The sequence below is a fragment of the Anastrepha ludens genome, chromosome 5 (assembly GCF_028408465.1).
Source record: "Anastrepha ludens isolate Willacy chromosome 5, idAnaLude1.1, whole genome shotgun sequence".
Taxonomy (NCBI): Eukaryota; Metazoa; Arthropoda; class Insecta; order Diptera; family Tephritidae; genus Anastrepha; species Anastrepha ludens.
In genome coordinates, this window is record NC_071501.1 from 123217470 (window position 1) to 123226049 (window position 8580).

Here is an 8580-nt window from a genome sequence, read left to right on the forward strand (position 1 = left end):
GCCTGGCACCCTTTAGCCTAGGTTTGAGTAGAGCACTGCCGAAGCCGTAAAAGACGTTGTTGCCATGTCTTTCAGCCGAACTATTGTCCACAGCTATTACGAGTTCCACCTTTTTGAAGGCGGTCTAGTACTTACCATTCGTTGGCGCGAAGTTCCGAATTTTGCGACTCTATTTGTCCGAAAATTCGCTCGTTGGGCCAAAAAGCTAAACTTTCCTCGTCTACAACCTTCAGATTGGCTCCTTCCCATGACTTGAGAGCTGATTTTGGTCCAGATGATCGCAGAGTTTGGTTCACCAGAAAATCATGTGGTATAATCCCGATTTCCTTCGATAGGACAATTTCTGCCAAGATAGGCACTGAACAAGAAACTTCCGACGAAGTACCTCGGGAAGCCTGCTCTTTAGAGACCATCAATATTCCCTCGCCAGGACCCGGACCGCCCTTAGTTGAGGTCTCTACTCTTTTCATCAAGTTGCAGGCCGCGGGAATGGTTGCAGGTACTGTCGACCAAGAGGTCTTTGTTGCCAGCTCATGCATCGCCAGGCGCATTTGACGGCTTCACCGTCAAGGATCGAGCTATTCCCAGCTGAGTACCCTTGGCGGGTAAGGTCTTTAGCCTCTTGCGTTCATCTCCGGGCAGCTTCACCCAGTTACGGTGAGTCTTTTTGGTTTCTGGACCAGGTTCCAGAAGAATTCTCTCACGTTATGAGGAGAGAGACATTCCAGCCGACTCCCGGATAGAAAGAATATCCATATCCTCCGGCTTTTCGGTAGATTGACCTTTCCGGTATATTTTTTCACTGGAGATAGAACCAACTACTCCTCAGCCAGCGATGGTGGTTTGTCGATATTGGCCGTAATATGTGCATTTAAAGGTGTGCAGCCCATTTTGTTGGTTTCAAAATCTCCCATACGGTTTTTTAAGTAAAAACATGCAGTTAGGTCGCCAATGGATGCCCCCATGGCTAGGCTAATTTAAAACTGTAGGTTTTACAGACATTGTACGGAGTTCCTTATAAGTCTTGACTCTACTCCGTCAAACAAGCTCACCGGGCTTAGCTGCTCCACCGTGGGTTTGGGAAGTGTTCTCCAAAGACCCTCCGACTACGCCTGGAAAATGAGAAGTAGAGGAAAAATCTGCCCCAGGGAGTTTCTCCTTTCACCCGCCAGACTATCGGCAACCCAAAAACATCAGAGACATTACCGTACTGAAAAAGAGTCATTGGTTATACTTATAGCCACGCTACCCCGAAGGGCTGACCAATTTGCTAGCATTGTTACGACTACTAGCTAGCTTAATGACTGACCAGGAATTGTAGAAAGTCTACGCTAAGCCTGTGCGTTGTAGGTAGTTTTTAGATGGTGTTTTGGCTCATGATACCGTATTTTATGCCCCGTGTACCAACCCATAGTAAGCTCCTACACCCCGGCAAGGTGATTATCATCGTAGAGGTTTTTGTAATTATAAAACATCTTTTTTAGGATTTTCAAGTATTATAGGGTGTATACACCCTATGTGCCTATTTATTAATAATTTTCACCCTGAATAAAATACCTTAAAATTCCGCAAATCCACGGCTCCTATGCCATTGAGTCTCTGAAAAACAAAATGAGAAATTTACGCTTGAATAAAACCTTTAAACTGAGGAAGTCTCTTGAGAATCGCAGTCTCGTCAACACATAGAGTAGAATGGGGTAAGATAGGTATGGGGGCACAATAGGTAGGTGCGGTTTTCGTCGCACTGTTTTTGCAGAGGTCACTCGTCTTATGTGAATTGAATACGTGGTGGGGAACAACGTTTGCGACTGTCATTTCGGCCGTCACTATTCATTAGTTATCCTAGTTCTGGCGTCGTTTAGTTTTTTGTGAGCTTTTCTCCGACATAGCATTTTTTTTATTCTACTGTGCAGTGGATTTAATGTATGTAAATATTTGTCAGGTGAGTTTTATTTTACGTAGAAAATAATGCTGAACACGAAAAATGTGTTAGTTTTTTGATATTATTGTTTAAAAAAAAAATATCGACACTAACATAAAACATGTGCTTGGGGGCACTATAGGTCAGCCGTCTGGGGGCATTATAGGTCACTACTTTTAATTGAATAAAATAAATTTTAATTGTTTTTGCAGCAAAATGGTGCGTAATTATGTGCGAAAAACACCGAAACGAAATGAAGAGGATGTAAAAAACGCAATCGCGGCAGTCCGAGATGGCGCTAGTGTTCGATCAGCCTCTAAACAATTTAAAATTCCGTTCGAAACATTACGTGCTCGCGTGATGAATTAAAGAAAAATTCCTAACTTTTATAACATGTGCAGTGTTCATACTCTATAAATAAAAGTTAAAACGTTAATTTCCAAGCCATGTACATTGTTCTTTTCCTCTCACACATAGTGACCTATCGTGCCCCCCGATTTTGAAAATATCGAAAAAAAGTACCTTTGTCTTATTGAATGCAGCTTCCAAAAAATATTTAGCCAAACATAAGTCAGTATAACCAAAATGTTAGCAGATAAATAACCTTTCAAAATCTTGCTTATTTTTCAAAATCAATGCAAAAACACGGCAAGAGCTCTCCAAAAAAAAATGACCTATCTTACCCCATTCTACTCTACCACTTTTTTTTGCTTAAGTTAGAGAAAAACCAAATGACATGCGAAAGCTTAGTTTTGGGGCGATAATACTTGCGAGTTAAGAGAAGTGAAGTGGCGAGCAGATGCTTGCATGTGTATCGTAAGCATTGTCTATTAACAAAAATAATAATGCGATGAATCTATACAGAATATTTTATCAAATATATGCATTTACATACTTTATCGTTTTGTAAAACTGTCTTCGCGTCTGCCATTAAGACATCATTAAATTTCAACACCAAACAATCTCTATCATCTCTACTTAAAAGCAAGCATCAGCCCATAGAAATATATGCACACATACTTAGCGCTACCCTGCCATACATATGTGCATATGTAATTAAGTACAGTAATATGTGCATGTATATACCGGTACATATATTTGTTGGCACATACATACAGAAGAAGTCTATGTGCTATGTGCGGGGTGACGTAATAAATTTTTGCATATGCAAATACATAATGGAAATAGTAACAATCCGGCATTTTGTATTTGCGAGAATCTTCTTAATGAATTTGTCGAAAGGAAATGAGTTTGGCCAGAGCACAGTCAAATTTGCAACAGTTGCAAGAAATACATGGCTTTGTATGTTTGTGGTTATATAAAGTAGTTTTGCTATAATGGCTTGCGAATACCCATAGAGCCACGCTGAGTCAGGAAGAAGCTAATGTATCATAAAGGTCATATGTGGCAATTAAAGGAGAATGCCGGGCTCGCAAACGAGAATGCTTGAAAATATTTTACAACGGCGAAGTAGCTGGAGTTCTGATGTTAATCGCAATATGCTCCGATGTAGGATGAAAGAACGCAGGTGCTTTTTTACGATTTCAATTCTTCGAATATTGATAAGGAATCAGTAACTATGAATTGGGGGCAAAATATTTCACTTGGGAGGATAGATTAGCAAAATCAATACAATCCAATTTCGAATTGATATTCGTGCGTATTAAGTCGAGTGATGGTCGTTTCGCAGAGTTTAACCTACGAATCCCATATTGAATCGAACCTAAGTCGAACCTTATTGTAGTACAATGTGGTGCAAAATTAGTCATTCATTTATGTTTAGAAAAAAAAAATGATTTTGACAGACGTTACTTGCCTGTTTGCATACTTCAGCTGTTTTGTTCACAAGCGCCAAATATGATTAACGTGTGACGCTATTTGCAAAAAGTATAAATATTACGATAGGCTGATTAATTTTGCACAATATGTTGCATATTGTATATTAGTAGGCATATCCACTTTTACTGCAGTCAACTAGCTGCGGAATGCCATAAAACCCAAATTATAACCAAAATTGTTCAGATTCAGGTTCCAAAATATTAGCTCAAGATTCCTTCTGCGGTTTCCTAAAAGGCTGGTGGCCTTGTCTTACTTGGAATATCTCATCTATGGGTACTGCCACTCGCATCAAAATATGCCAGCAACATTTTCTATTTTAGGGAACAAAAATTATCACCCAACATTTTTGTTAATTGGGTGCAGCCAGTTTGCAGCTTCAATTTAATTTTGCTCTACACATTGACAACAAAATGCAAAACGAGAAATGTTGGTTCTGCTTATGATCACAGCCTTTACTTCTACTCTTCCACTGCAGCGCATAGTCGTATTTTGCCAGACAGTTAGCCACCTCCCCTTTACTTCTTCCTCAATGTCGGTTTCACTTCATTCTGTCACTTTGTTTCTGGTGTTGACAATTGAGAAATTTGTAGCTCATTGCTGCTTGCCTTTGTGCATATCTTTTGTTGGTTATTTCAGCTTTTGTTGCAATAACGAGTGGGTTGTTAAGTTGTTGCCAAACTACAATCGACCGCCCACTACGTCGAACGTGCATGAAACTGTATGTCTGAAGATATGCTCGTTTGTATGTACATCCGCAAAGGTTTATGTGTTAGAGTAGACTTTGTGTTGTTGCATTCGTTGCAGTGGCGCATATGTTGCACGCTTGTCAGCTTCCATAATTTTCATTGCGAATTTTCAATGGCAATTCCTTGGGTGCTTGAACATTGTTTGCTCGGTTGCATTCACTAATCCATGAGTCGTTGTGTAGATGTATGCATATAGGTACATATAAGTATATTTAGGATTTTTTTCTTTTTGTTTTCTATGGATGTTAAGCTGATGCACTTTTTCTCAGTCTGAATTAGTTTGAGGTGTGAATAAGTATGTAATTTTTTGTATACAAAATGTGTACTGGTTGCAAAATCTAGTTCTGTATGAGCTTACAATTAGCAGAAATGAAAGTATAACAAAAAACTAATAACAAACACTTTGGTTGTCCAATTGAGGATGAAGCCCAGAAAATTGATTTCGCTCACAGCCTAGGCCTAAATGCTGTGTAGGCCCAGGCCACAAAGCTGTCCCCTCTCACCGCCATCGTCCTGGATGGGGTCATGTGCCAATTCACCATGCAACCATTACATGGTTTCTCACCAGGCAACTTTATGATTGGAACTATGCTCACGGTATTCGTTTACTGTCGCACAAGTTGACTGATATGCAAGCGAAGGCGGACGAACCAGCAACGGTGGCATGCAAAGTCGGACTGGAAGTAAACGTCGCAAAAACCAAGACGATGAGAATCAACCACACCAACAATAACCACATAACACGGGTTACTAAGGCCGTAAATAAATAAGAAAAAGACAAGGGGACTGTTTAGCCTTTCAAGAGAGGATATTTTGAAGGTCGTGGCTTGCATAACCGGTCATTCATTATTTGGCAGGCATTCCTTCAGACAAGGAGTTTTCTCCCAAGAATATTGTAGAAGTTGGAGAGATGAGGTGAGGAAGAAGCAATTAAGGGCTTCCTTTGCAAGTTTTCTTGGTAGATACTTTTTTAATATTCTCACGAAACTGTCTGTCGTGGGGATGGGACCAATCCTGCTCTTAAGAAGAGCCACAAAATGCTTCCACTAAGAAAAATAAATGAGGCACCCATGTGGTATAGCGGGACAGTGGTATCACAAAGGATCTTTAAGGTCTAACCTAATGAAAGATGGCAAAGAAGTGGAGTTTGTTGATAGCTTCTTCTACCTGGGTTGCACTATATCCGCGAACGGTGGAGCAGAGGAAGATGTCAACAACAGATTGAGCCAGGCAAAGCCTGTACTCGGGCGTTTATAAATTTCCAGAATCTCAGGATATTCAACACATGTGCTAAGTCGTCGCTGCTAAATGAAAGTGAAATTGGCTTATTTCGTAAGCGATCAAGCAGAAACTTCAGTGCTTCACGAAAAAATACTTGAGGATAATATGCAGAATATTCTGGATATAGGTCTGGAGACAAACGAAGGAGGAGCACATCTTACGCCAACTAACACGCAGGAAATGGAGTTCAATAGTGCACACTCTTGGAAAACCGCCACACAACATCACAAGAAAGACCCAAGATTAGAATCTTCAGGGAGACAGAAGCCGCGGCCGGCAAAGGAAGGCCTTGAAAAAATCTGTTCCGTATGAGTTATTTTCAATAAACACAAGCTGGGGAACTATCAAACTACCGAAAAACTGGTCGGAAAAAGTATTTAAGCTACGACAGTTTTCAAATAAATTTAGAAAAATTCTGTAAAAAACAATTTAAAAAATTCAGAAAAACTCTTTATTTCAAATTTAGAAATAGAAATTTGGAAAAATTTAGCAAAATAAAAGTTTAAAAATTCAGAAAACAAAAAAAAATTTAGAAAAAGAAATTTAGGAAAATTCGGAAAACGAAATTTAAAAAAATTCAGAAAAATAAAATTAGAAAAAGAAATTTAGGAAAATTCAAAATAAAGAAATTTAAAAAAATTAAGAAGAAGTTCAAATAAATTCAGATAAATATACAATATTTGAAATAATACAGTAAAAGAAGTTTAAAAACTTCATAAAAAATTTAGAAAACGAAACTAAAAAAAAATCTTAAATGAAATTTAGAAAAACTCGGCTCTTTTCCCAAAAAAAATTTTTTAAAAATTCAGAGAAATAAGTTTAGAAAAATTCGGGAAGAGAAATTAAAAAATCAGAAAGAGAAGTTTAAAAAAATTCAGAAAAAGTAATAATATATATTTTAGGAAAAGTCACAAAAAGAAATTTTAAACAATTCAGAAAAAGAAATAAAAAAAAATTCAGAAAAAGAAATTTAGAAAAGTTCAGGAAAATAAATAAAAAATTCAGAAAATTAAATTTAAAAAAAATTCAAAAGAAGAAATTTAAAAAAATACCGGAAAACAAATTTAAAAATTTCAAAATTCAGAAAAAGAAGTTTAAAAAAATTCAGAAAACTAAAGGTTGAAAATTTCAGAAAAATTTGGGAAAATTCAGAAAAAAAAATTATAAAATAAATCAGAAAAAAAAAATTTAGAAAAATTCAGAAAAATTAATAAAAAAATTCGGGAAAATAAATTTAGAAAAATTCAAAAATAATTTAGGGGTGAACAAAATGTGATTTGAAAAATTAAAAAAGTGGTTTTATTTAATAACTTAAAAATGAAATCACAGACACAAGAAGATCAAGGGTTTGACTTGATATTGACTTACAAACAAACACTATGCACACTTAAGCACCTTTTGGTCCACTGCATTCATGAAATATTTGTGAAAGACATCGAATTTGAGTATTCTTTGAAATTCAGATAACCTTGGCGATATGAGTGCTTCAAAACATAATAATTTTTATATAATGAGGTGTGATCTGATTTTATACGATTATTAAATATTTTGCTCTTGAAGAATTAATTTATTTTTCTCATTTTGCGTTTTGTTTTGTTGGCTTTCTGTTTTTGCTTTTGTGGTCACATAAATTTTTCACGAGAGCCATATTGGAATAACTCAAATTTGTTTGGCGTCAACATACATGAAGAAAGACATTCTAATCAGGTGTGAAAAATGTTAAGCTGCATGGTTCAAAGTGTTTGTGACATTTTAATTTATTCGCACTTTTGCTACTCAGTCGACACTCGGCATTGAAAAATTAAATTCAAAAATTGCTTTTATTAAATTATTATTATCTCGCGCATTTGACACTTTCACGCTTTATTTGAAGTGACTTTGAATTTGTCTCTATAATTTGCTGATTACCGATGGGGAACAGCTGCTGCGCTGGAAACAACATTTTTCTTCAGTGCTCAACATTGTTGTTGGCATAAACTCACGCAACAAAGTAACACCGCCTGGCTTAGCAGAAGTTTCTGCCATTTGGAAGAAGAGTATTTTTACAAGAATGGAAGGTTGCTATCATTGTGAAGCTTGCAAAAAAAAGCGACCTCAAAATCATGGGAATTGAAATCTGCGTTGCCCGCATTTTCAAAAGTAGTAACCAGAATCATACTGAACCGTATTAAACACCTGCCCGAAACAAATATCAGCTCTTATCAGGCAGGCTTTCGTTACGGCTCATCATGAGCTGGCCAAAATAAAACGCAGCGCGTCATTATTGAGCTACCAGTGGAATTTAAGCTACACCTTTTGTTGATTGACTTCGTAAAATACTTTGGTAGCGTCAAGCGAGAATGGATACGGGCAGCTTTGGGGAGAGGAGAAACCCCAGAAAAACTCGTAGCTCTTATCAAAGAAAGCTGCCACGGCACAAACTGCTGGGTACTCCATAAAGGTGCGTTGGTGGAGTCTTTTCGAGTTAAGAGTGTTGTGTGTCAAGGGAATATATTATATATCCTATCCCCAATTCTTTTTTTTCTGAGTATCGAAGATAACAATACCTCTACTTTTCCTGTTGGATATCGCCGTGACATTCAATGGAAGCTTGACAAAACCATGCTGAGATATCTGGCCTATGCCGATGGCATCTGCTAATAGTACTGCCACTCAAGCTTTCTGTTCTTAAAGCTATGACAATAGCCCCGCATCAGCAACTTCGTTCAACAGGACTAAAGATGAATGGCGCTAAAACCAAAACCCAGTATCTCCTCGGAGTCACTGTCGATGCCAATGGGGCTCTGATATCGA